Source organism: Macaca mulatta, chromosome 17 (assembly GCF_049350105.2).
Source record: "Macaca mulatta isolate MMU2019108-1 chromosome 17, T2T-MMU8v2.0, whole genome shotgun sequence".
Taxonomy (NCBI): domain Eukaryota; kingdom Metazoa; phylum Chordata; class Mammalia; order Primates; family Cercopithecidae; genus Macaca; species Macaca mulatta.
This window is the reverse complement of record NC_133422.1, coordinates 30,731,550-30,758,103: the sequence shown is the minus strand read 5'-3', so window position 1 is coordinate 30,758,103 and position 26,554 is coordinate 30,731,550. Positions and strand designations below refer to the sequence as shown.

The following is a 26,554-nucleotide window of genomic DNA, read 5'->3' as shown; positions in this document are numbered from 1 at the left end:
CGTTTTAAAAAGTCACTGGTAAAGGATTGGCAGCAATTTACCCTGACTGTATACTGGAGACCCCAGGTACAGGTCTACTGAACGACCTGGCCAGAGTCAAGGCCATTCACTAAGGCCAGGACTGAAGTCATCATTACTGAAAGTTCCATGAAAATATCTTTTTCTTTTCTTTTCAGATATTCATATATGTTCACTATTAATTTGAAAAAAAGCCAGATTAGTCCCTCAGAGTCCCTGGACTCTGGCCTTCTTTATTATACTTTGTTTTCAGCCAATTCTAACTTGCTGAGAGGCCAATCCTGATTTCATATGGTATTTACCCTCTAAATACCTATAAACTGCAGGAACAGACTAAAATTAAGTACTGATTATTTTTAAAGGCTATTTTTTTTTTCAGTTTATAAACCCAAAGGCTGTATTTTAGTGATGGGTAATGAATTGAATAGTGTTCCCCCCAAAATTCATGCTCATCCAGAACATTGTGTTCCCTTATTGGGAAATAGCATATTTGCAGATATAATTAATTAAGATGAGGTCACACTGGATTAGGATGGGCTTTAAATCCAATGACTGGTGTCTTTATAAGAGAAAGGAGTGGGACATTGAGACCCAGAGATACAGAAACACACACAGGGGAATAAAAGTCTGCCTAAAGATGGAGGCAGAGCTTGGAATGATGTAGCCACAAGCCAAGGATTGCCAGCCACCACAAGAACCTGGGAGACAGGTATGGAGCAGATTCTCAGGCAGAGGCTCCAGAAGAAATCAGCCCTTCAGACACCTGGATTTCAGACTTGCAGCCTCCAGAAATATGAGCTCATACATTTCTGTTGTTTTGAGCCACCAGTTTGTGGCAGTTTGTTTTGGCAGCCCTAGGACACCCACGCAGCACACATTTCAAAGCTGCCTTTACTTGAGCAACCCTGCACACACAGCAGCCTGGGAGACTGTGCTGAAATGTGGAGCAGATCGTGCTGCAGCTCTGCTCCGAGGAGAAGGGGAGTCGATGGAATGGTATGAATGCTACATGATCTATTCCACCCACTGCCCTCTCTTACTTCCTGTCATGTCTTTTTTGCCACACTTGCCTTTTTGATATTTTCCCAACACACCTCATGCCCTTTGCTTTTCTGTCCATTCTGGAATGTTCTTTTGGTGATATACAGACAGCTCCCTAGCTCACCTCTCCCAGCACCTATTTAATAAGACTTTCCCTAACCTCTCTATATAACATCACCACCAGTATCCCTTAGCACCCTTGCAGCTTAAATTTTCTCCTTAGCTCTTGTCACTCCTTAGATTATATATTTTACTTACTTATTTCATGGATTGTCTGTCCTCCCCAGCAGACAGAGATTTGTGTCTGTTCTGTTCACTGCTATATCCCCAGTACCTATGTGCCTGCCACATAGCTGATGCTCAATAAATATTTGTTGGATGAGTGAATGAATACACTGTTGTGCAATTGTACTCTTTTGTTTATCTATGACATGCCTAATTTCTGGATACCTTGCACAGGAATAGCTTCCAGAGCTAGCATTAGAACTTACACTACTGTTTCGGATCCTTGACCTCCCTCCAAAACTGGACATTTGGCAGCCCAGAGCAAGGAGCATCTGGTGTTCCTAGTACCCATGCTGTGTGCCAACAGAATCAGTATGGTTCTTGGAGGTCGGTGTATTAGTCTGCTTAGGCAAAAAAATAAAAATAATAAAAAATAAACACCATAGACTGGGTGGCTTAAAGAGCAGAAATGCATTATCCCACAGTTTCGGAGACTGGAAGTCTGAGATCACAGTGCCAGCCTGGGCGGGTACTAGGGAGGGCCCTCTTCCAGGTTGCAGTTGGCCATCTTCCCCCTGTGTACTCATATGGGGGAGAGACAGCAAAATCTATGATGTCTCTTCTTAGAAGGGCATTAAGCCCATCAGGAGGACCCTACCTTCATGACATCATCTAACCCTGATTACCTCCCAAAGGCCCTATCTTCAAATATCATCACATAGGGGGTTAGGGCTTCAACCTGTAGAATTTTGGGTGCAGGACATAATTCAGTCCTTAGCAGTTAAGTTTCCTGAAACCATCAGTGTCACATCCAGCAATATGAGGCTAAGTAGGTCTTTGTACAGTAATATCTTCTCTAACAAAAATGGATATAGAATTTTAAATACTAAATTCTTTGGAGTAATATAGGCTATATCTCATTCATATATTGACAACTACCTGAATATAAAAACATATCAATCTTTGATGACATATATGCACAGCCTGTATACACTGAATTATTTACCTCCCACTCTGCATGTTGTGGTGAGTGGTTTAACATGCGACCTAGGGTAGGCTGGAGACACAAATGAATCTCACTTCTCCTTTTCCACTCTAAGATGCTCTAATCTTAAGAATGTGTGCTGTTAACAAGGAGAGCACCACAGGTTCTGTATCTCCCAAGTGTCTCTCCAGTGTGCCCCAGTATGAAGCCTTCCATACTCCACGGCAGATGTCTCAGCTGTGTGTCACCCGTCCAGGATGGCTGGGTAGGAGGGTGTGGATGAAGTCACTGCCAATCGTCCCTGCTATGAGAGCAACCTAAAGAATATGCCCCCCAGACTATGGGTTAATCGTATGCATTTCCTCATGATAATGAAAAGTGGCTTTTGAGACAGGAAATCAGCTTGGCCTCATCAAGTTACGTGACTGTGGGCAAGTCATTTATCCTCTCTGGGACTTGGTTTTCTCAAATTTGTTGGGCCAGCCTCCTTCTAAATTAATATTAAATTGTGACAATGGACTGCTTTTGTAAAGTGAGGGAAAATAACATATAACCCACAAAGCAGAGAAAAGGGAAGGGCCAAGATGGATTACAATGTACTCATTTTGGAGAAAAAGGCAGATTGAGAGGCAGGCCCCGTTGCATCAGGCTAGAACTGAGAGAACCATTTATGGTGGGCTCTGTTCCTCTGCACCTCCTGCAAGCTCTACTGCCTCCATCCACTCTGCTATGTTAATCCTGGTGACTACGGAGTTGTATGTGCCTGAGGGGAGCAGCTGGGCATCTGAAAATGGCTAGAAATCAAAATAATAGAAATTCTGGGATACCTAGAACATTTTGAGCACCATATGCAAATTTAATGAGAAAAGGAATATTTGCCTTCTGGGAAATTCCTGAGAACCTCTAGCTGCCTTTTGGCAAGGCCACGTGGACACAGGAGCCAGTTCCTTGAGGATATGGTCTGGGATGGGATCACCTACGTTCTGCAGGGTCTTCTTTAGTCTGGTGCTTTCCAAGGACAGCACAAAATCATGCCTGGGATTGTAGTACTATGAACATATATGCCACTCATTTCTACATCCCAAGAAATCAAAATTGAAAGTAGTCACCTGAATGTTGACTATAACTTTTGTATTTCTTTAAAATGAGGTTTTGTTTTGTTTTTAAATTTCCGATTTGGAAAGGTCATCTTCAAGGCCGCTGATTCTGAACCTAATTGCATGTTAGAATTACCTGAGGATGGGAGGGTGGAATTAAGATACATATACACCTAGGCCCAATCCCCAGAGATTTTGGTTTCATAGGTTTGAGAGGGGTCCAACATGATCTTGGAAGCAACTCCACACAGTTTAAAGACATTGGTAAAAATGATGGCACTAGAAAGTTAGCTACAGGAGGAAATGCACAGAGTACACAAATGGATCGTTTCTATACAAGTCCAGCTTTTATTTGTGACCTATGTGGACGTGTTTTTATGGTATAAATTGATTCTGCATAGCAAGTAGTTATATTTCTTTAATTGAAAAGCTGATGTAAAACAAAACTTGAGACATTTTTATAAGAAGTAAAATAAACTCCTAATTTCCGATATCCTAATCTGAACAATTGTTTTTATTTTCCATATTGTGTTCTAGTCCTCCACTAGCTCATCGATTTTTGTATATTTATAATCACAACATAAATGTGATTTTAAAAATACTGCTTTTTAAGTTTATCAAAAATATTTTTGACATTTCTGCCACTTCCTAGACTCCTTTTTAATGATCACATATACGACACCTTGTTGATGCACTATGCTTTTCTAAGTCATTTTCCTGTTGTAGAAAATGATTTTGCTTTCAGATTTTGGCTGTTATAGATAGTGTTAAAATCTTTGTGCAACTGGATTTTTGCTTTTGTGGAATTAGTTCTCATGGGTAAGTTCCTAGGAGCAGGATTTCTGGGTCAGAGTGACAGAACAACTATGTGACTCTTGCTAAATGTTGCAAAAAAAGCAATTTTTAAAATACTATGAATATATTTGCTTAGGTATAGAAAAATAGGTCTTGTTATAGTAGTATCAGGCCTGCATAAGCTGGATGAGGGCTAGTGTACTCCAACGTAGGAAGTCTTAGAGACATTTGAAGGCAAATACAGGTTTCTATAAGAATCTGAAATTAACAACATTTTAGTCAGTTTTATACACACAAGTCAATGGAAATGATATGATTTCCATGGGAATTTTGGAAGATTCTCATGACTGTTTTATCTTAATAAAATAAGACTGTACACTCAAAAATTCATATGAATGGTTGTTCTCCACACTATAGCTCAATGCATTCCTCATGGGAATTTTAATAAAGGAGAAATAACTGCTTGCTTTTGTGGTCACTTGGAATCCAAAACTAAATTACATTTCTTGCTCACAGACTGATGTAGAAAAATTGTTAAATGAATGAATGTATAATTGTTCTGCTCATTGTTTTTATTTTTATTTTTTATTTATTTTTGAGCCGGGGTCTCACTCTGTTGTACAGGTCAAGTGCAGTGGTGCAATCTTGGTTCACTGCAAACCTCTGCCTCCTGGGCTCAAGTGTTCCTCCTACGTCAGCCTCCTGAGTAGCTGGGACCACAGGCTCATACCACCATGCCCAGCTAACTGTTTTCTGTATTTTTTTGTACAGATGGGGTTTCACCATGTTGCCCAGGCTGTCTATTTTTAATATAATAAAAGGTACCCGATCTTCAAATTGACAAATCAAATTAAAGAGAATTAAAGTACTTTTAAGAAATAAAAAACTAATATTATAGTCCACGATCAGTTCACTACACACAATTTCCCATCCCTCATTGCTTAATTTAAAAATTCAAATCATAATGGTAATAATATAAAATCAATGTCAGTTTAACAGTTGCCTGTTGCTAAAAAATTTAAAGGACACTTTTTTAATCCCCCCAAATTTACATTTATTTCCACAGTCCTCTATGGCACTTTATTTTCTATAGAGTAAAATTGATTATGAAAATAGGCTGGCACTAGGCATCAGCTGTCATTTCTTTTGAAGTTTCCATTATTTTAGTCTTTTGGATTTGAGTAATCAAAAATCTATAATCTATTTTAAAATATAAATTCTTTCAGCTTTTTGCTTTTAAAAATGTGCATATTTTTTAAATTACCTGCCTTAAATTTCAACACTCTGGGGTCATGAAGCATTCTTTTTTCTAAAGGAAGACATGGGTAGTGAAGGTATTAACCTATAGTAGCCAAAAGAAAAATGTGTTTTAGACTTAAAAGGGAGGCTGTATGAAGCAATAGACAAGGTGCTGGAGAGGATGTTGGGAGACTGGGGTCTAATCTGCCTTTGTCTTCCATAGCTTGCTCTGAATGGCCTCCCAGCCCTCCTTTCCGGTCCCACAATTTCTCTTTCACCCCTCCACAATTCCCCAATCCAATACTCAACTCTTCAGCATTTTCTGACCATGCTGTGCTTTTGCAAAATGTTCTGGCCTTGTACACACTGTTCCATCTAACTGTAATGCCATCTACTTCTCCACCTGGAAAATTCCTGATTATCTTTCACAACTCAATTAAACTGTCACTTCTACAGTTAACTCTTCCTTAACAACCAGCAACCTTTCCCTCATCTTAGCAATCCTTGCCCGAAAAAACACTCTGACCTGGTCACAGAAGAAAACCACTCATTTTCTTCTCTTAAGAGTTCTGGAGGAGTATATATTATTTCACTACCCAAATATTTTGTAAATGCCTACTGTTCTGAATGCTAGGAAAATAGTGGTGAACAAAACAGACAAGCCTCCATGGGGGTTTTGGCCTCATGGGGATAAACAGACAATGAACTAAATAAGTAAATTATTTATGTAGGATGTTAGAAGATGGTAAGTGTTTATGGAGAAAATAGAGCAGGGAAGGGGGAAAGAAGTGCTAGGGGAGGGGGTGTGTGGGAAGTAGAGGGGGTGCTTACCAAGTGAAATAGGGTAGTCAGGGAGGACCTCAGTGAGAAGGTAACATGGGAGTTAAGGCTTGAAGGAGGTGAGGGGGTGGCCAATGGGGATGAAGACAGTTCCAGGCAAAGGGAACAGAAAATGCAAAGGTCCTTCAGCAGGAGCTTGCCAATATTTCAAGAATAGCAAGAAAGCCATATGGATGGAATAGAGTGAACAGAAATAAGAGAAATGAAGACTAGATTGGCAAAAGGTAGTAGAGTTGGAGGCCCAGATCTTATGGGGTCTTGCAGACCACTGTGAGGACTTTGGCTTTTTTTTTTTTTTTTTTCTTTGACAGAGTTTTGCTCTTGTAGCCCAGGCTGGAGTGCAATGGCATGATTTCTGCTCACTGCAATCTCCGCCTCCTGGGTTCAAGTGATTCTCCTGCCTCAGCCTCCTGAGTAGCTGGGATTACAGGCGCCCGCCACCACACCTGGCTAAATTTTCTATTTTTGGTAGAGGTGGGGTTTCACCATGTTGACAAGGCTGGTCTCAAACTCCTGACCTCAGGTGACCGACTGCCTCGGCCTCCCAAAGTGCTGGGATTACAGGTGTGAGCCACCATGCCTGGAGACTTTGGCTTTTACTAGGAGTGAGATAGGAAGCTGTTGGAGAATTTGATCAGAGAACTGACTTGATCTGGGTTACATTTTCAGAGGTTCCCAGAATCTTTCGTTGTTACAGAATATGGATTGTTAGGGAGTAAGATAATAAATCAGACAAGAGAAGATGATGACCTGGGCCAGGATTGTAGCAGGGGAGGTAGTTGGATGTGGTCAGATTCTGGATATATGTTAAGGGTAGACCCAATAGGATTTCATGATGGATTAAACGCAGTGTATGAGAGAAAGGAAGAAATTAAAGATGACTCAAAGGTTTTTTGGCCTGAGCAACTGGAAAGATGAAGCTGCTAATGAAGTGAGCTGAAGGTTGTAGAAGGGAGCAAATTTGGAGGGGAAGGCTAAGAATTTGGTTTTGCACATATTGAGTTTGAGATGCTCTTTAGCCTTTAAAAGAGAGATAATAGGTTGTCAGTTGGATAAGAACTCAGAATTTGGAGTGATATCTGCTGAAGATAAAAATTTGAGAGTCATCAAAATGCAATTGATTTTTAAAGCCATGAATGAAATCATGAAGGGACTGGTTATGGGAAGAAAATATAAAAGGTCCAAGGCCTGAGCCCTGGTACTCCAGTGCTAAGCGGCTAAGCATGCAGCTGTTATAGCATGTTCACAAGTTATTGTAATCATTTATGCTTGCCTCACACTTCCACTAAACTGTCATCTCTGTGATGGAAAGAACCGGATCTTATTTCTTATAACAGCTTTATGTGAAGTATAATTTATGTACCATAATACTGACTTGTTTAAATACACAATTCAATGACTTTTTGTTTTTACTAATTTTATATCTTCAATGACAATTATATGGTTAACGCTTAATAATGTTTTTAAAATAAATGTTGAATTTTTAAGTAAACGAATGAATGTAGTGATTTTTAGGTCAGCCCATTACATCTCTAGACATCACTTAATTGCACGCAAAACAATTAACAAAAAAATTCTGACTAGAGAATTTTTAATTCTCTTTCAACTTTGAAATTTAAAGGTTCCAAATGTTTGTTTCAGAGGTGTGATAGTTACTTTTATGTATCAACTTGGCCAGGCCATGGGATGTCCTGACACTTTATCAAACATTACTCTGGATGTACCTGTGAGGAGTTTCTGGTGAGAATAATATCTAACTGGAAGACTGAATAAAGCAGATTGCCCTCCCTAATGTGGGTGGACTTCATCCAATAAATTCCAGACCTGAATAGAACAAAAACCCTGAGAGGGAACTCCTCTTGCCTGACTGCGTAACCTGAGACATCAGTCTTTTCTTGCCTTTAGACTCCAACTGGAAAATCAGCTCTTCTTGGTTTTGAAGCATGATGGCTTCTGGACCAGCACTAACACTATTGACTCTCCTGATTCTCAGGCCTAAGAAGTTCAAGACAAAATTTTGGCAAATCAAATTCAGCAGATATAAAAAGGAGATAATACATAGTGAACAAGTGAGGGCTTATTCCAGGAATACAAGGTTGGTTAACATTTGAACATTAATCAGTGTAACTCATCATTTACTGAGAGATAAAAGTCTCTCAGTAAATTTGGATTAGAAGGTGACTTTCTCAACCTAATAAAGGACATCTACAAGACAGAAACAAAAACAAAAAACTTAAGGCTAAGATCATCTTTAACGTTGAAAGATTGAATGTTTTTTTCCTAACACTGGGAATACAGAAAACTTGTCCACTATCACCATTTCTATTCAACACTGTACTAGAGATCTGTCAAAACAATAAGGAGAGTGAGGGAGGAAAAAGAAGGGAAGAAACAGAAGAAACATAAATTTGAATAAAGAAATAAAACTGGCTTTATTCACAGATAAAATTATTGTATTCATAGAAAATCCCTAAGAACCAAGAAAAAATATAATAGAACTAATGAAATCTCAAAAAATAAGGCCACAGTTTAGCATGGTGGCATGTGCCTATAATCCCAGCTACTTAAGAGGCTGAGGCAGGAGAATCGCTGGCACCTAGAAGTTCGGGGGGAGTTTGGGCAATATAGCAAGTCTCTGTCTCAAATTAAAAAGAGAAAAGATATAAGGTTAATATACAAAAGTCCATTGTATTTCTATACAAGGAAATAAAGAATATAACAAGCAATGAACAATTGCAAAGTGAAATTAAAATTCTGTTTATGATAACATTAAACATGAAATACTTATGGAAAATTAAATATACACAAAACCTATAGACTGAAAAATACAGAAGACTGCTGAAAGAATTTTAAGAAGGTCTAAATAAATGATGTGATATATCTTATTTATGGTATATCAGACTTTTTGTAAAAACTGACAAACGAATTCTAAAAGAACCAAGGATAGTCAAAATAATTTTGCAAAAGAAACAATTGGAGAAATTACTCTACCTGATTTCAAGAAGCTGTAGTAATCAAGACAGCATGATTTGTCCAAACAATGGGCACAATAAAATAGAATACACAAGTAAACACATACACCTGTGGTAACTGATATTCAGCAATAGTACAAAGATAATTCAATGGGAAAGTATGGTCTTTTCAAAAATGGTACCAAAGCAACTAGAAATCTACATGAAAAAAAATGAACCTCAACCCTCATCTGACACTGTCCATAAAAATTTACTCAAAGTGGATTAAAGACATAAATATGAAAGCTAAAATGATAAAACTTCTGGAAAAAATAGGAGAGAATCTTTGTGGCAGTGGAGTATGCAAAAAAAATATGTTTTTGATAAGATACAAAAAAAGCATGATTCATGCTATGACACAAATACTGAATAAATATAATAAAATAAAGTAAAATGAAATTTTAAAAGCACAATCCATACAAGAAAATAATGACAAATTTGATCTCATTAAATTTTGTTTTTAATTAGCTCTTCTAATGACTTCTTTTAAAATACAAAAATGCAAGCCACAGACTGGAAAAATACATTTATAACGCTTACCTCTGACAAAGGACTTTATTGAGCATATAAAACAAACTTTTACCACTCACAAATAAGAAGAAAAACAGCCCAATTAAATAGGCAAAAGATTTGAACCAACACCTCACAAAGGAAGGCATGGGGAATGGCTGGTAAGTGCATGAAAATCCATCAGGGAAATGCAACTTAATCATCAAGAGAATGTAAATCCAAATCATAATAAGATATAACTTCGAGTCCATTAGAAAGACTACAATTTAAAAAACTGGCAACCCCAACTGTGGGTAAGGATGTAAAGCCACCACCAATTTCTTATAAAATAAAATGTGCACCCACACTATAGCCCATCAAACTTACTCATAAGTATTTATTACCCAAGGGAAATAAAAATATATGTTCACAAAACACCATTACAAGAATGTTCATAGCAGCTTTATTTATAATAGGCAAAACCTGGAAATAACCCGAATGTTCATCAGTAGAAGAATTGCTAAATAAATTGTGGTATGTCTTTACAAAAAAATATTACTCAATAATAAAAAAGCATATTCTTCCAATGTATGCAACCATGTGGATGAATCTCAACAACATTATGCTGAGTGAAAGAAGCCAGATACAAAAAATACACACTGCATGATCCTATTTGAAATTTTAGGAAAAACAAACTAATCAATAGTAATGGAAAACAGATGCAGGGTGAAATCAGCTAGGATCTAGCCAGTGTTGTCTTGCTAACTCGTTGCATGAGCTTGAGCAGGTCACTACAACTTCCCGCTCCCTCGTTTCCGCGAATATAGTAGATAATTAAACAAACCCAGGTCATATGTGCTAGCTGAGATTCAAGGTCTCTTCCAGTACTAAATTCTTGGTCTCTTCTGCATCCAGACCCATGGTGATATAAAAGGAAAAAATGTATTGGTGGTGCTTACATTGAATTCCTAAAACTTAATATAATTGTCATGAAGTGGTTTTGTCAGAGAAGCGAATCATTGTCTAAATAATTTTTCTTTTGCCAGAGAAAGTTAGGAATTAATAATAAAATAGGCCAGAAAAGTGAAGAAAGGGTTGTAACTGGGGTGGCAGGAGGCCTGGGCTTTTGATAGAAAATGCTGAGTACAGGGGGGGTTAGGCTAAGTAGCAGAAAGAAGTAACAGTTGCAAATAAAAAATAAAAAAGAAACACAACATGCAACAAAATGAAGGCCAAAATCACCTTCCTGCTACATACTAGGAAACTGTAAAGTTAGAGCCATAAATAAACACACAATAATGTGTTTATTTCCCTAGTAACACATTATTCAAAAGCTAAAATAACAGTCAAACAAATAGACCCAAAAAATGCATTTGAATGGGCATTTCATTTGGGTCTTCTAGAAGGGACACCTTGCCTGTTTCACGACAATACCATAAGGGACGTGCTGTTCTTGTATTTATCCTCCATTTTACAGGTGGTGAAACTGATATACATACCAGTGTATTACCCTTCTGAAAAACAAGACATTTTAAATTTGAAAGCACAGCTGGCCTCATGGTTTTAGATAAAGGATTGGGGGTCTGTAATAACTAACTTGCTGGGTTGTGGTCTGGATTAAATGTGATGGTGTTTGTCAAGGCCCTGGTACATATTCAGTTCTCTATAATGGGCAGTTATTACTGTTAGAAGGAATAATTAATTTTAGTTGGTAAAATTTGTAAGGTGTCTTGGAGGATGCAGGATTATAAAGATCTTGGTGGCAAGACCACTCAAGACAAAGGAAATCGTTTCAGCCAAGTTAATCGTATGATGGTGGAGGGCATATTCTGGGAATGTGAAATATGGAGATGGCACTAGGTTTGAGGATTTCAGAAGAGATGAGGGCAGACAGCTTGGTTGGTGCTACAAATTGTGGATAGCTTGTTGACATGTAACAGCAGGAGGCCTAAAAACTTGGATCTATGGTTGTGGGGCAGTGGTGGTTCCTGGGTTTGGCATAATCTGATTGGTGATTTAGGGGAAGAACTCTGGTGATAGTTAGTATAAAGGATGGGCTGAAGTGGGGAACAGAGAGAGGAACTAGTTGGGATGTTCTAGCAGGATTTGAGTTGAAATTTAATGAAGGTCAGACATGGGGATCCAGAGAAACAGAACATTAGGAAGACTGGGAGGCTCAACCAGGATTTGGCAACCAATATTGGGTAGGAGGGGGTGAGAGGGGGATTCTGGAGCTGAAATGTTTCTGAGACTTCAAGTATGACTCACATCTAGAACAGTTATGACTTGAGATCAAGTGCTTCCATAAAGAAAAGGACTAGGTTTGTATGGAAGGATAAGTTCAATTTAGGATGTGCTGAGTCTGAGATGTATACAGAACATTCGATTGGAAATACGGGCCTGAAGCTGGGAGATGAGTCAGCTGGAGGCAGAAGGGGAGTTGTCCCCTAAAAGATCACAGTGAAACTACCCAAGTAGATGAGATCATTGAGAAAGTACATGTAGCATGAGGCAAATACTATCAATATTAGTAAGCATTACAGGGATGTGCATGTGCTTGGGGGACCTTGTAGTGGGAAGGGCATCAAACAAAATTAAAACATCTGCACCTAAGTCCTTCCTGGGCTTTCATATGTATACTCTCATTAATCAATCTTTAACACATAACATTGTGAGGTAGAAAGAAGAGAGAAGAGGGGCAAACCTTTGTGAAGGTCCATATTTTTGAGGTTTAGGAAGAAGAGGAACTAGAAAAAGGTAGAAAGATCAAGCTTTTATAAAGTTGTAGTAAACCTCCAACAGCCAACTTATCAAGATCCTGCCTCCAATATTCTTGAACCCTAAATGAAGATCAGGACTCCTACCTAAAAAGATGTGTGTAACAAGCTAAGGGGATATTTGAAAAGTGCCAAGTACTTGGCATACATGACAAACACTACTTAATCACGGATTGGGCTGGATTTGGTCCAGGAAGACTCAGAGGGAAAACATGTGGGCTGAGTCTTGAAGGACAGCAGGGCTTGGAGGAGTGGAAAGAGCAGAACAATGCAGACCAGGGGGACCCACAGCCCTAAAGGCCAAGAATTTTTCCTTCCTTCCTTCCTTCCTTCCTTCCTTCCTTCCTTCCTTCCTTCCTTCCTTCCTTCCTTTTCTCTCTTTCTCTCTTTCTTTCTTTCTTTTTTTCTGAGATGGAGACTCACTCTGTCACCTAGGCTGGAGTACAGTGGTGCAATCTCAGCTCACTGTAACCTCCGCCTCCTGGGTTCAAGTAATTCTCGTGCCTCAGCCTCCTAAGTAGCTGGGATTACAGGCATGTACCACCATGCCTGGCTAATTTTTGTGTTTTTAGTAGAGACGGGGTTTCACCATGTTGGCTGGGCTGGTCTCGAACTCCTGACCTCATGTGATCCAATCCCCTTGGCCTCTTAGGCGTGAGCCGCTATGTCCCGCCAAGGCCAAGAATTTTCTCTGACCTCATATTTACAACCAATGTGTACCAGAAAGTCACCTACAAACTCACAATGCTTACATCCTGTCTCTATTTTAACTGTAAATTTTCCACTTATTCCCAATGCTACTGGAACATACTTATGTGGTCATCAGATATGACACAACAGTGGCTTTGATTTACCTTTTATACAGGAGCACATTTCAGCTTTTCTTCCAGTTTCCTATTTATTTTCATTCCAATGTTTATTTATATACCTTTGATTTTTAAATGTTAACTTCTAATGTCAAATTCTATGGCATTCTGAATTATTGATATTATGGCTAAAGATTTTAAAAGAACAATTAATTCTCAATTACTTCCACTTTAGTGGTCTGAATGTTGCTCCCCTCTACCTGTGACTTAAGAGGGACCTTGGAGCAAGGTCATGTCCCAGATTGTTGAGGACGTTTGCGGCTCCTTGGCTTCCCAGCTCCTGTTCCTGTTTTTAAGAGCACTGTGAGTTGCTTGTTGGGAACTAATGGCTCCTCATTGTGGCAGTCCCAGTGGGACCACTAGTTAAGGAAACTTGCTTCTTGCCAAGAGAGTTGGCCAATCAAATTTTATTCTAGACGAATGTATCTTGAGCAGGGTAAGTCAAGGACAGTGTAAAAAAAAAATTTATATATATATATATATATATATATATATATATATTTTTATGACCAGGATTTCAACAATGATGCTCTGAAGAGATGATCAAACACTTTCTACCCCTTGGATAACCCAGGGCTGCTCTTTCTGAGTCTCACTCTTCAGGTTCTTTTTTCATTCTGGGAGCTATCCCACATCTTTCTTTTCTCTCTTAACTTAGCCAGAGTTAGTTTCCATTGTTTACAAATACCAAAACAAAGCAAAACTCATTCACTAACCTGACCAGAAAATTTAATGTTTTCAATGGTCTGCCAAAGTTCCCCCCATTGATGTGGGAAATCAAGAGTGATAAGGATGGTTAAGAGAGAATAATTGAGATACTGTGACAAATGATACTTTGTTGGTTTCTCTTTCAGTTACTTGAATCACTGTCCACACACCTGCTTGAAGAAGACACTGAAGAGCCATTCTGTCACCCAGGCTGGAGTGCATTCATGATAGGTAGCCTTACTATGCGGTTCTAATCTATATCCTGCTCTGCTCTGCTATCTTTTCCAGGGGATGGTTTGTGCAGAGCATGTAGAGTGGCTCCTGTGTTCTCTGGCTTCCTGGTTGAGTTTTGTCCTCCCTCTGCCTTGAGACAGTAGGATCTGGGTGTGAGTTCTCTTAGCTACCACTTTAAGAGGTTGCTTCCATCTGTCTATGCTTGGTGGTGTACTAGTAAATGTTTAACAACTGGCTTTCTGAAAAAAAAAAAAAAAAAAAAACCCAAACAAAACAAAAGTTCTGGTTTATAGTATTTGCTGATTACCATGGTACCGTATTCCCACCATGACCTATTTTAGGTTACCAGTGTGACATCATTGAATACAAGTTGGAAACAGATGCAGTCAGCTCTCGTGTGTCCTATGAGGTGGCTCCAGCACATCACTGTGAGTGTGTCTCCCAGCACAACTCCTCTCATGGTGTCCCTGCGCTCCACGATTCTTTCTCCTTAGAGTGCTAGGAACTTGCATGATCCCTTTGTGGTCTGCCTAATCCTTGCACATATATTTATAAATTGTCCCTTTGTAAGAAAACAAACTGTTCATACACATACACTCACGTGTGCATGAGAAAGTTCACAAATTACCCTAATTTGAAAGTGCCATCACATGGTGGTGGTAACCAGCCTTCAAGGTGGCCCCTAGTGATATCTTTCCTGGTACTCACGAACTTGTGTAGTCCTCTCCCACGATGTATCAGACTTGGTCAATGTGACCAGTAGAATGTGGCAGAAGTCATGATGTGTTACTTCTGAGATTAGATCCTAAAAATCACTGCAGCTTCCTTCTCATTCACATTCTCTCTCTCTCTCTCTCTCTCTCTCTCTCTCTCTCTCTCTCTCTCTCTTTTTCTTGCCCCTTCTCTCTCCCCACTCCCCACCATCACCTCCCTGTCTCAGAGTCTCTCTGGAATTCTCACTTTGGGGAAGCCAGCTTCTGTGTCAAGCAGTCCCATGGAGAGACCCACAGGGTAAGGAACTAAGGTCTGCAACAACCATGTGAGTGAGACTGAAAGCAGCTCCTCCAGCCCTAGTCCAAACTTAGATGACTACAACACCTGCCAACAGCCTGACGGCAACCTCTTGAAAGACTGAGCTAGAACTAGGTAAGCTGCTCCCAGTTTCTTGACCTTTGAAGACACTGTGTGAGATAATAAATGTTGTTTGAAGTTGCTACATTTGGAGTAATTTGTTACACAGCAATAGAAAACTAACACAGGCACCCTGACTGATGCACTCTGTCTTAGCCTTCATATCTAGACACTCATCTCCTAAGCAAGACTCATCTGTTCACTTCTCCTCTTCTCTGCTGCTGGCATCCTTGTCCAAGACTGAACTGCTGCTGCAACTAACTGACTTCCTCACTGACCACACTCTAGCTACAGTGATCCGTGGAAATCTGTTGCTGACATTCTTCTTATTAAAACCCTTTCCTGGCAACATACTGCCTTCCTCCCTTCTCTTTCCTTTCCTCTCCTCTCCTCTCCTCTCTTTTCTTCTCTTTTCTCTTTTCTTTTCTTCTTTTCTTTTCTCTTTTCTTTTCTTTTCTTTGATGGAGTCCCACTCTATTGCCTAGGCTGGAGTACAGTGGCGCCATCTCGGCTCACTGCAAGCTCCGCCTCCCGGGTTCACGCCATTCTCCTGCCTCAGCCTCCCAAGTAGCTGGGACTACGGGTGCCCACCACCATGCCTGGATAATTTTTTGTATTTTTAGTAGAGACGGGGTTTCACTGTCTCTACTAAGATAGCCAGGATGGTCTCTATCTGACCTAATGATCTGCCTGCCTTGGCCTCCCAAAGTGCTGGGATTACAGGCGTGAGCCATTGCGCCCAGCAACATATTGCTTTTAAAAGTAAGATGAAAATCTTTATATTGCTCGTGTGCCTCTGGTGACCATAGTTTTCTTGTCTCCTCCATTTGTCTTGGGTCGCCCTTACGTACTCATGCTCACCTGCCGACTATGCTTCCGCTTTACTAGTCTACTTTCCATCCTTCTATCTACCAAGGTTCTTCCTTGAATCAAGCACTGTAGGCACACAGCTTAAAACACCCTTTCCCTGCAAGCTTTTCCTACCTGCTATCGGCTCAAATCATCTTCCAAGTCTCAGCTTAAATGTCACCTTCTCAGGAAGCCTTGCCTGGCCTCCACTAAGACAGGGTTAAGTCCACCACATTTTACTTTCAAAGCAATCTTATTCAATATTCAACCAAATTTATTGGACCTCTAACAGTCACTGTCTAGAAGTTTGGAATAGATCACATAATATGCCTTTGCCTGTGGTGTGTAGGACAATTTTAATCCAAATAATGATTTGTTTTACTAACTAATTAATGCCTCTCTACATTGTTAGATTGTAAACTCCATGTGGACAGCAATCATTGTCTGCTTGTTTCTCAATGTCTGGCTCAGAGTAGGTGTTCAATTAATATTTGTTGAAGAAATGAAATAGTGAGCTTTCAAGTTAGACAGATCTGAATTTGAGTACTTGATCTATTACTTACAAATAGTGTGACTTGGGCACAGTTTCCTCATCGATAAAATGTGAATAATGACAGTATCTACCTCTTAGTGATGGAGTGAAGATTGAATCCCATCATCCATGCAATGTGCTTAGAACAGTGCCTGATACTTAATAAGTGCTTATGCAAAGGAACAATTTATGATTGAAAATGAATTATGTACTGCATTCATGTCACAGAGCTCCATTTGAGACTTTGTCCATATATTGTAATCTCATTTTCCCAAGTCATTATTTTTCCCCAGAATTTATCATTTTGGTGTTGTTGCTCAGCTAAATGTACTCACTTCCATTCTTTCAGAATTTCTTTGACAATTTGAACAGATGCAACATTTATTTTTTGCTATAAATTTCCCCACTTAGAGGAAAGATTTGTAACATACATGTACATTTGGGAAAAATGGAAAATCCTACACACCCTTCAGAAAGATTTGGTGTCAAGGAATTAACAGCAATAAACAGTAGTAGCTGTATCTAACAAACATGGCAGATATAAATCAAAGTGAAAGAAAAATAGGAAGTCACATGACTACAGTGTTTGATTATCCTGATCAGGATTATTTATAGCAAATCTTGGCTTGCATTTTTTTGAAGGTATTAATTGCATAGATGAAATAACTTAAAATATACCCATCAAACTGTCAGTGGCAGGAGGCTTTATGTTTTAGTTTGTTTGGTGAGAATCCTTTATGAGAACGTATCACGTGTGTACACACACACACACACACACACACACACACAGATATGATTTAATGAATAATAAATGTATCCTACCTCAGAAAGAAGAAGAGAAAGTTGAGGGAGGTTAAGCTGGGCTTCAGCTTGGTTTCTCACATAAATTTTATCAGCTATAAAAGCTATTTTTAATGTGAAGAGGAAAGTGAAGAGCAGCAAGAAGAGGGAAAATTGGAAAAAGGGAGGCTGGCTACCCAGACATATTTTTACTATGTGGCTTTGTTGTTACTTAAAATCTTACAAATTTCTAAAATGTTGAATGTTGTTCATCAAATACATACAGATTGCCTTCTCTGTGTAAGTCCCTGCTATATGTGGCCTCCTGTCTAATGGGACAGATCAGACAAGCAGCAGATACTGTAACACCTATTAGAAGGGGTTAGGTGCTGTAGCAGGAATGCATATCAACTGAGGGCTAGAAAGGCCAGAGAAAGCAGAAATCACATCAAGGGAGGCACATAACATTCTGGGAAGAGGTCACAGAAGATGAGGCTGAGAACAGTCTATTGTAGTAGAGCAGAAAGTCAATACCATGGCAGAGGTGGAGAGGACAGTGTACCATGAAGTAGTGAGGAACTCAAGGAAGCTAATAGAGATTAATGGAAATATGTTGTGTAAAAAAGGGAAGAGAGAATAGTAGATTGAATGGATGTCGGGGCTGAAAAAAATTTTTCATTTTGTTTTTAAAATACAGGAGACCCAAGTAGAATTTTGGGCAATGAGAAAGAGTAAATATGTAATAAAGAATAGGCAAATTATGGAAAAATGTTCCATACAAGGCATGAAAGACTGTGATGGACATAAGTGAATTTGTTAAGAGTTGGAAAAATATGGACATTTCTTGACAATAGAGGGTCATCATAAGTATCATCTTAAATGGTGAAAATAGGCAATTGTAGAGATGGAAAAGACAAATACAAAAAGATAGTCTTAATATCTAAGCAAACAAACAAAAAACTGGGAGGTGAGATCATCTTTTGGGAATGTGGGAATGGGGATGGGGTTTAAGAATATATAAAGTTTTTGTTCAGCTGCTATGGGGAATTTGAGAAGCAGACAAAAAATATGAATACAAGAGTTGGCAAGCAATAGTGAGTAACTCAGATATGGAATGATCCAATCAACACTTTTTTTGTGACTTCCTGCAGCAACATTTGATAGAGTAGGAGTATATGTGACAGAATGACAGGAAGGGGAATTCTGTTTCAAGACCTCTGTGAGTCCATGGAGTAGACACTATGAGCAAAGCTTACCTTTCCATGTTGAAATTATTTATGGGCAAAACGTTATCACTGAAATTAAATGGTGGCAGACATGTCCAAGGAATATTGTGGGGGATTCCATCCCTTCATCAATCTTGTGATAGATGAATGTGTAGAGATGGCAGCTGGTGGGCAACAGAGCAATAATGGAGTGGTGGTAATACAAGGAAATGGTGTCATCTTGTTAGAAACCTTGGAACAAGGATATATAATGACTGTGTTCAGGAGAGACATTTATGTCCCCTCTCCAAAGGGCCTGTTTTACTGTGATGTAAATATTGGGTCATGTGTATTTTCATATAAAACTTTTTGTAAGTAAACTTTTGTAACAGTCAAAAACAAAACAAAACAAAAAAAGAAAGACAGTAAGGCATCCTAAGTTGGGGACTGAAAAGGGAAGTATGAATGTAAAATTCAGGGAGATTCTAGCAATCTTCAGAATGCGGCAGCTTGCCTTAGGAAGAAGTTAATCTGCTGTCACTGGAGGGATTTAAGCAAGGCTGGGTGACCACTGTGGGCTGTTGCTTAGGATTCTTGAGTACTGAATGAGTGGTTGGACAACAGGACTTTCTACCCTTTTTATTCTTACATTTTGTGATTCCAGAGTAACGTGAAGAGCCTCAATGGATTAGCTGAGCCTGTGGAAGAGGAAAGCAAGCAAGTTCTCAAGCCAAGACTCCCCTCCAAACCTACTGAATGAAATAACGCTGGGAGCAAGACTTTGGCATGCATGTTAAAACTTCCACATTTGATTTTGCCGCATAGCCAAGATTGAGAACCACAGATATGTAAAATGCTAAGTGTTATCCCAGGCCCTTTACAATGTCTGTCTGGTTTAATTCCATGTGTTTAAATATGAGGTCAAATGTAAGTAATTTTTGGAAGATCTGCCATTTTGGATTTTTCATTCCACTGTTTTTTCTCTGAGTATGGATAATTGAGAACTACTCACTCGGAGAAGTGAAGAGCATGTGAAATAACATAATATGTCATTATTCACAATTAATAAATAGATATATATACTCAGGTAATCAATATATTGAAATTTATTGCTTAATCAAACTGTTTAAACCATCTTAGAATATCTGTAGGCCACAGAACAGAGCACGAAATCAGTTTCTATTAAGACAGAATTAAAAATGTCAATGAAAAAAAAGCAATGCATCAAAGATTCATTATTGCTTACCATAGCAATTCTATTTCATTTTACAGTGAAAGTAAAATTAAGGCAGTGAAAATGAGATCGAAACATTAAGGAAAGACTATGAGTTTTTATTTTTATGGAGAGTTTAGAAAAGATTATAAATTTACCACAAGGAAAATGAGAACATTAACGCAGGCCAGTGACAAGATTTCAAGAAACTTATTTTTAAAAATAAAAAGAGATGATGTCTTTTCCATCAAAATTACTGAATTATATGGCTAGGGCTTAAAATTCTTAAAATTCATTATTTTTAAAAAGGAGCATGAAGTCAGGGTATAAATGTAAATTCAGTAGTTTTTAATATTATCATTCATGGTGTGCTATAGTAGAATAATATTTTTAAGCTCATTAAAGCTATTGTAGTTAATTATAATTTTAATAATTATTCATAATATACTTAAAATATGTTACTTGATGATTTCTTCTTTAAAAAGTTTACTAAAATGACTTTATAGTACTTGTGTGTGTCAGTCAGGGTTTAATCAGAGAAGCCAACCAATAGGATATATATATATTGAGATTTATTACAATGAATTGGCTTACATGATTACAGTGGCTGGCTAGACAAGTGTGAAATTTATAGGGCAGGCTGTCAGAAAGACGCAGGCAGTCCATAAGCAGAATTTCTTCTTCTTCTGAGAAATCTTGGCTCTGCTGCTCACACTTTTCAACTGACTGACTCACAACCAGACTATCTAAGATATTCTCCCTCACTTAAAGTCAGCTGTAGATGTTACACATCTACAAAATACCTTCACAGCAAATCCTAGATTCGTGTTTGATTGAATAACTTGGGACAAATGACACATAAAACTGGTCATTACAACTTGGTATTTGATTTAATGTATTGTGATGTTAAGATAATATGTGGCATGTTATGGCATCGACTTAAATGTAAGTAAGTCAAATCATGTCCTACTAATTCAATGTACTGGAGAGAGGTCTCAACTACATACCCAGAAACCTCCTGGGTTCTAGAACTGTCTTTATGACCTTTGAAGATTTACTCATTTTCTCTGAATCTTGTTTCCTCATGTATAAAATAAGACAGTTGGATTAAAGTCCCTTTCAGATCTAACATTTATAAGTAATTATGTCAACCACATAAAAAATATATATATGTAGCATGGTTACTATTTAAGTCAACATCAGTTCTATATCACTATTTGATAGAAGATACAAAATCAGTGAAATATATCTTCCATTTATAGAAACACATATTATATATTTATGTCATGAATATAGGTTTTTCTACTCTAAAGTTTGTGACAGTGTTCTAACTATATAGAAATAGCTTGTTATATCAGTGATTATACAACACAGAAGTCTTTTGGTTGCAAGAAACAGAAATTTCAGCTCAAAATGGGTTATGCAAAAAATGGAATTATTGACTTGAATGAATAGTTCAGGCTAGTCTACTTCCAGTATGATCCAGAACTCCAGATTCACAAGGATCCACACCTTATCTTCATTTCCTTATTATTAATGCCATTCTCAGCCTCCACATGGGAGTCTCCCACTGGCTCCAGACTCACCACCATGGATGCAGAAGTCCCAAGCTTCACTGTGCAACTTTTAACTTCTAATTCTAATCATAACAGTAGAACATGGAATATCTTTCAACAGTCATTATTTTGTGTCACAAATTTCTAAGTGTAAGGAAAAGATGCATTCTAGACAGAAAAAAAATTTCTTTTGTGGTCTCAATGCCTATATCTGGATCCTTAACCTCTGTTTATTTTGGGTAAAGGAACTCATATTCTCAATGGACCTTTCTATCTAGGATTTACATCTTGATTGTGGATCTACTTTCTGAATTCATGTGACTGCAAGCTATCCCTGCCACAAGAATGTCCTGGTGTACTTTAATATTTAACTATTTGTCTTTGCCTAAAGTCATGCATTTGTTTCTAACTTTCCTAGTTTGGACCATTCCTCCTCGTCTAACTCATGAACAAAGCCTGGTTAGGATAAGATGTTCATTAATAAAAACCTTAAGATGAAACTGGGAATACAGTAGCCCCTGTTATTTGCAGTTTCATTTTCTGAGGTTTCAATTACCTGGGGTCTACCACAGTTCAAAAATATTAATGGAAAATTCTAGAAATAATCAATAAATTTTTGAATTGTGCACCATTCTGAGTAGTATGATGAAATTTTGCACTGCCCTGCTCTGTCCCACCCAAGACGTAAATACTCTGTTCAGAAGAGCCACACTGTAGATGTTCCCTGCCCATCAGTCACTTAGCCTTCTTGGTTATCAGATCAACTGTTGCAGGACAGCAGTGCTAGTGTTCAAGTAACCCTTATTTTACTTAATAATGGCCCTAAAGTGCAAGAGTGGTGATGCTGGCATATTGTTATGATTATTCTGTTATTATTATTTGTTGTTAATCTCTTACTGTGCCTAATTTATAGATTAAACTTTATTATAGGTATGTAGTAGAGGAAAAAAATATGATATATATAAGGTTCAGTACTATCTGAGGTTTCAGGCATCCATTGGAGGTCTTGAAACATATTTCTGCATGGCTATTATTAAAAAGTCAAAAAATAACAGATGCTGGCAAAGTTGTGGAGAAAAAGTAACGAATTTACACTGTTGGTGGAAGTGTAAATTAGTTCAACATTTGCAGCGACATGGATGGAGTAGGAAGCCATTATCCTCAGCAAAGTAACGCAGGAACAGAAAACCAAACACTGCATGTTCTCACTTATAAGTGGGAGTTGAATGATGAGAACACATGGGCACATGCAGGGAGAAACAACACACACTGGGGTCTTTTGGGGGTGGGGTGGTGGGAGGGAGAGCATTAGGAAAAATAGCTAAGGCATGCTGGGCTTAATACCTAGGTGATGGGTTGATAGGTGCAGGAAACCACCATGACACACGTTCACCTGTGTAACAAATCTGCACATCCTGCACACGTACCCCTGAACTTAAAATTTAAATTGAAGAAAAAAAAATTCATTGCACGAATATCATATATTATGTATCCATACTTCTGTCAAAGGATACTTGAGTATCTTCCACCTTTCGGCTTTTATAAATAATGCTGCTGTAATAATGTAATAATGTATACAAATACTGGCTCAAGTCCCTACTTTCCATTCTTTTGGGTGTATATCTGGAAGTAAAATTGCTAGATCATGTGATAATTCTATATTTAATTTTTGAGGACCACCATATTGTTTACCACAGTGCCTGCACCATTTTATGTTCCCACCAACAATGCACAAGGATTCTAATTTTTCCATATCCATACCAACATTTGTGATTATTATTTTTTTCATAACAGCCATTCTAATGGGTATGAAGTGCTATCTGCCTCTCAATGTTAATGCCCTCAATCAGTTAGCATTTTAGAAACCCCTACCAGTCAGTACTAGTTTGAATCTGCTAGCCCTGATTATATTCTTTGATTAAACAATAGAGCAGCTAGACATCAATGAACTCTTGAGGTCACTTTGTCTATGGTTTTTCGCATCTCATTTTTCAAAACTCCCTCCTCAGTTTTCAACCAAACTACATCAACTCTGATTTCATCAGTTTTACATAGTGCATATCTGAGTAAGTCATTTTTTTGGGGCGGGGGATGAAAGAATTCTTCATCTCAAAAGAAAATCTTGAAAATATAGACCTAGTCCGTACTCTCCAGAGTTCAGAGAGATTAAATGACTTTGCCAAGGTACTCTGGATAGGTAGTAGCAGAGGTAGGATTACAGCAGAAATATATCCAATGAGACAGAAAGCATACCTAATACCTGTCATGATATGTTCTGTGGTCTGAATGTGCCCCCCTAAATTCATGTGTTGGGAATTTGATCCCCAATGCAATAGTGTTGGTAGGTAGGTGGGGCCTTTAGGAGGTGACAAGGATGCCACACTCTGGGATGGCAGAGCAATAAGACAGCAAGAGCCTGGATCCCAGACATTGCAAAACTGCCATGTTGACCCTGAACTGCTTAAAGTTGTACTTTAATATTGTTTTGTGTGGGAGTTGTTTAGGCCATGAGGGCTCTGTCCTCACGAATAGATTAATGCTATTATAAAACGGCTTGCCAGAGGGAGTTTGGTCTCTCTCTTGCCCTTCCATCCCTTCTGTCACATGAAGACCCAGTGTTCCTCCCCTTTGGAGGATGCAGCAGCAAGGTGCCATCCAACTGAGTCTTGATCTTGGACCTCCAGCCTCTAGAAGTGTGACCCATAGATTTCTGTTCTTTGTAAGTCACCCAGTCTCATGTATTTTGTTATAGCAGCACAGAGACTAAGACAATATGTATGAAATCTTTTGATCATTCATTACTTCAAAATATATTGCACACAATATTTAATGAGAAAGAGACTTCACTTACAAAACAGACCAGACTAGTTGTTTCTTTATCTCCTACCAACTGGATAAGGAAGATGGTAAGGAATCAGAGGAATGGGACATGCTCTCGTAAATATCGTCATTTTAGTAAACAAGAGACCAACGCTAAAAATAAAATCTTACCCCTTCCTGCCAAGTGGATTATACATGAGATATGGTTGAGAAAGTATATGGACAGAGTCAATTCTTTCTAAAGAGAAAAAATATCGTAAGTCCACAGTTGTTTTTTTTTTTTTTTGAGACGGAGTCTCGCTCTGTCGCCCAGGCTGGAGTGCAGTGGTGCGATCTGGGCTCACTGCAAGCTCTGCCTCCCGGGTTCATGCCATTCTCCTGCCTCAGCCTCCTGAGTAGTTGGGGCTACAGGCACCCGCCACCACGCCTGGCTAATTTTTTGCATTTTTAGTAGAGACGGGGTTTCACCATGTTAGCCGGGATGGTCTTGATCTCCTGACCTCATGATCCACCTGCCTTGGCCTCCCAAAGTGCTGGGATCACAGGCGTGAGCCACCGCACCCGGCCAACTCCATGGTTTTAAATGGTTAGGGGATTAAAAATATTTTTGTAAAGTACACTGCACTAATACTACAGGAAATATACAGTTGAAGAAGGTAACATAAGCCATGCTTTTAAGAAGCTTATAATATTATACAGGGCTAAGACAAGAAATACGAATACTCTAAAGATCACGGTAAAATAACAGTGCTGAAAGTTTTTTAGAGACTCAAAGGAGGAAAATATCATATTTGGTCAAAGAAAATTCAGAAAGGTTTCATAAAAGATATTTTAGGGACCTGGTACTGTGGCTCGTGCCTGTAATCCCAACGTTTTGGGAGGCCGAGGCGGGTGGATCATGAGGTCAAGAGATCAAGACCATACTGGCCAACATGGTGAAACTCCATCTCTACTAAAATTACAACGATTATCTGGGTGTGGTGGTGCATGCTTGTAGTCTCAGCTACTTGGGAGGCTGAGGCAGGAGAATCGCTTGAACCTGGGAGGCAGAGGTTGCAGTGAGCTGAGATCTCACCACTGTACTCCAGCCTGGTGACAGAGTGAGACTCCATCTCAAAAAAAAAAAAAAAAAAAAGATATTTTAAAGGAAAAGTGCCATGCATATACTTTGAAGGGTAGATAGATTTTCAACAGCTAGAATTTGAAGAATTGAGGGGACAGAAGGCCAATACAAGTAAAGAGAAAGCATGTGCAAAGACACTAATCAGGACAAGCACAAGTGGTATTCCCGAATGCCATCTTTAGGTAGAGGATAGTCTGTATATATAGGGTGTCTGCAGGATAAAGAACTAAAAACAAGAGCTGGGAACTCATTGTGGAAATAATACAGAATGACAAGCTGCAGAGCCAATGTTCTTCTAATTAGACAGGTAATGGGGAGTTATCAAATGCTTTTTAAAGCACTGGGTTTTGGAGGCAGGTGTTGCGGAGAAGCAGTTTCTCTGGGCCTCTGGTTGTTACATGCAAAATGGTGGAATGTGCTACTCCTTCTTTAAGTCTACACACACTATAAAGGCTCCACGTTGAAAGGAGTAACACGCTTCTTGAAGATTCATCTTATATATTGTTCCCTCTCCTCAAATGTCCCATTTCAAGAAGGCAGAGGCAAAAGGTATGGCTGTATCAGTGAGGTAACTTGGTGCAACAAACATGTCTGTGCACTGGAATAGGTATAGAATGGATTGGAGCCAGGGTGATATTTAGAAATCTATTACTACTGTCCAGGTAAAAGGTAGAGGCCCACAACTAGGACAGGTGTGAGATTAGACCACACTAGAAAAGCATAGGGGAAGGAAAAAGTATAGGACTTTGCGGTGGAGGGGGAAAAAAGAAGGAAAGCACAGATAAGCATGGCTGAGCTTGCAATGATGAGTAATTGGAGGGATGATGGTGCAAATCATTTTGCATGTAACAACGTGAGGCCCAGAGAAACTGCTTGTCCACATCACCTACCTCCAAAACCCAGTGCTTTAAAAAGCCTTTGATAACTCCCCCTTACTTGTCTAGTTAGCAGAGCATTACTTTTAATGGCAAAAACTGCAATTACTTTTGCACCAACCTAATATTAACAGAAGTTAGGAGT

At 38.8% G+C, this 26,554-nt stretch overlaps 1 long non-coding RNA gene and 1 pseudogene across 1 annotated transcript in view; one reads left to right on the top strand and one right to left on the bottom strand.

Annotated features, from left to right (window-relative positions):
* LOC144336145 (uncharacterized) overlaps positions 1 to 26,554 on the bottom strand; it is a 96,884-nt gene that overhangs the window by 30,101 nt on the left and 40,229 nt on the right. The gene's annotated exons all lie outside the window — the stretch shown is intronic.
* Positions 18,859 to 19,582, top strand: LOC100430501 (small nuclear ribonucleoprotein G pseudogene; annotated as a pseudogene).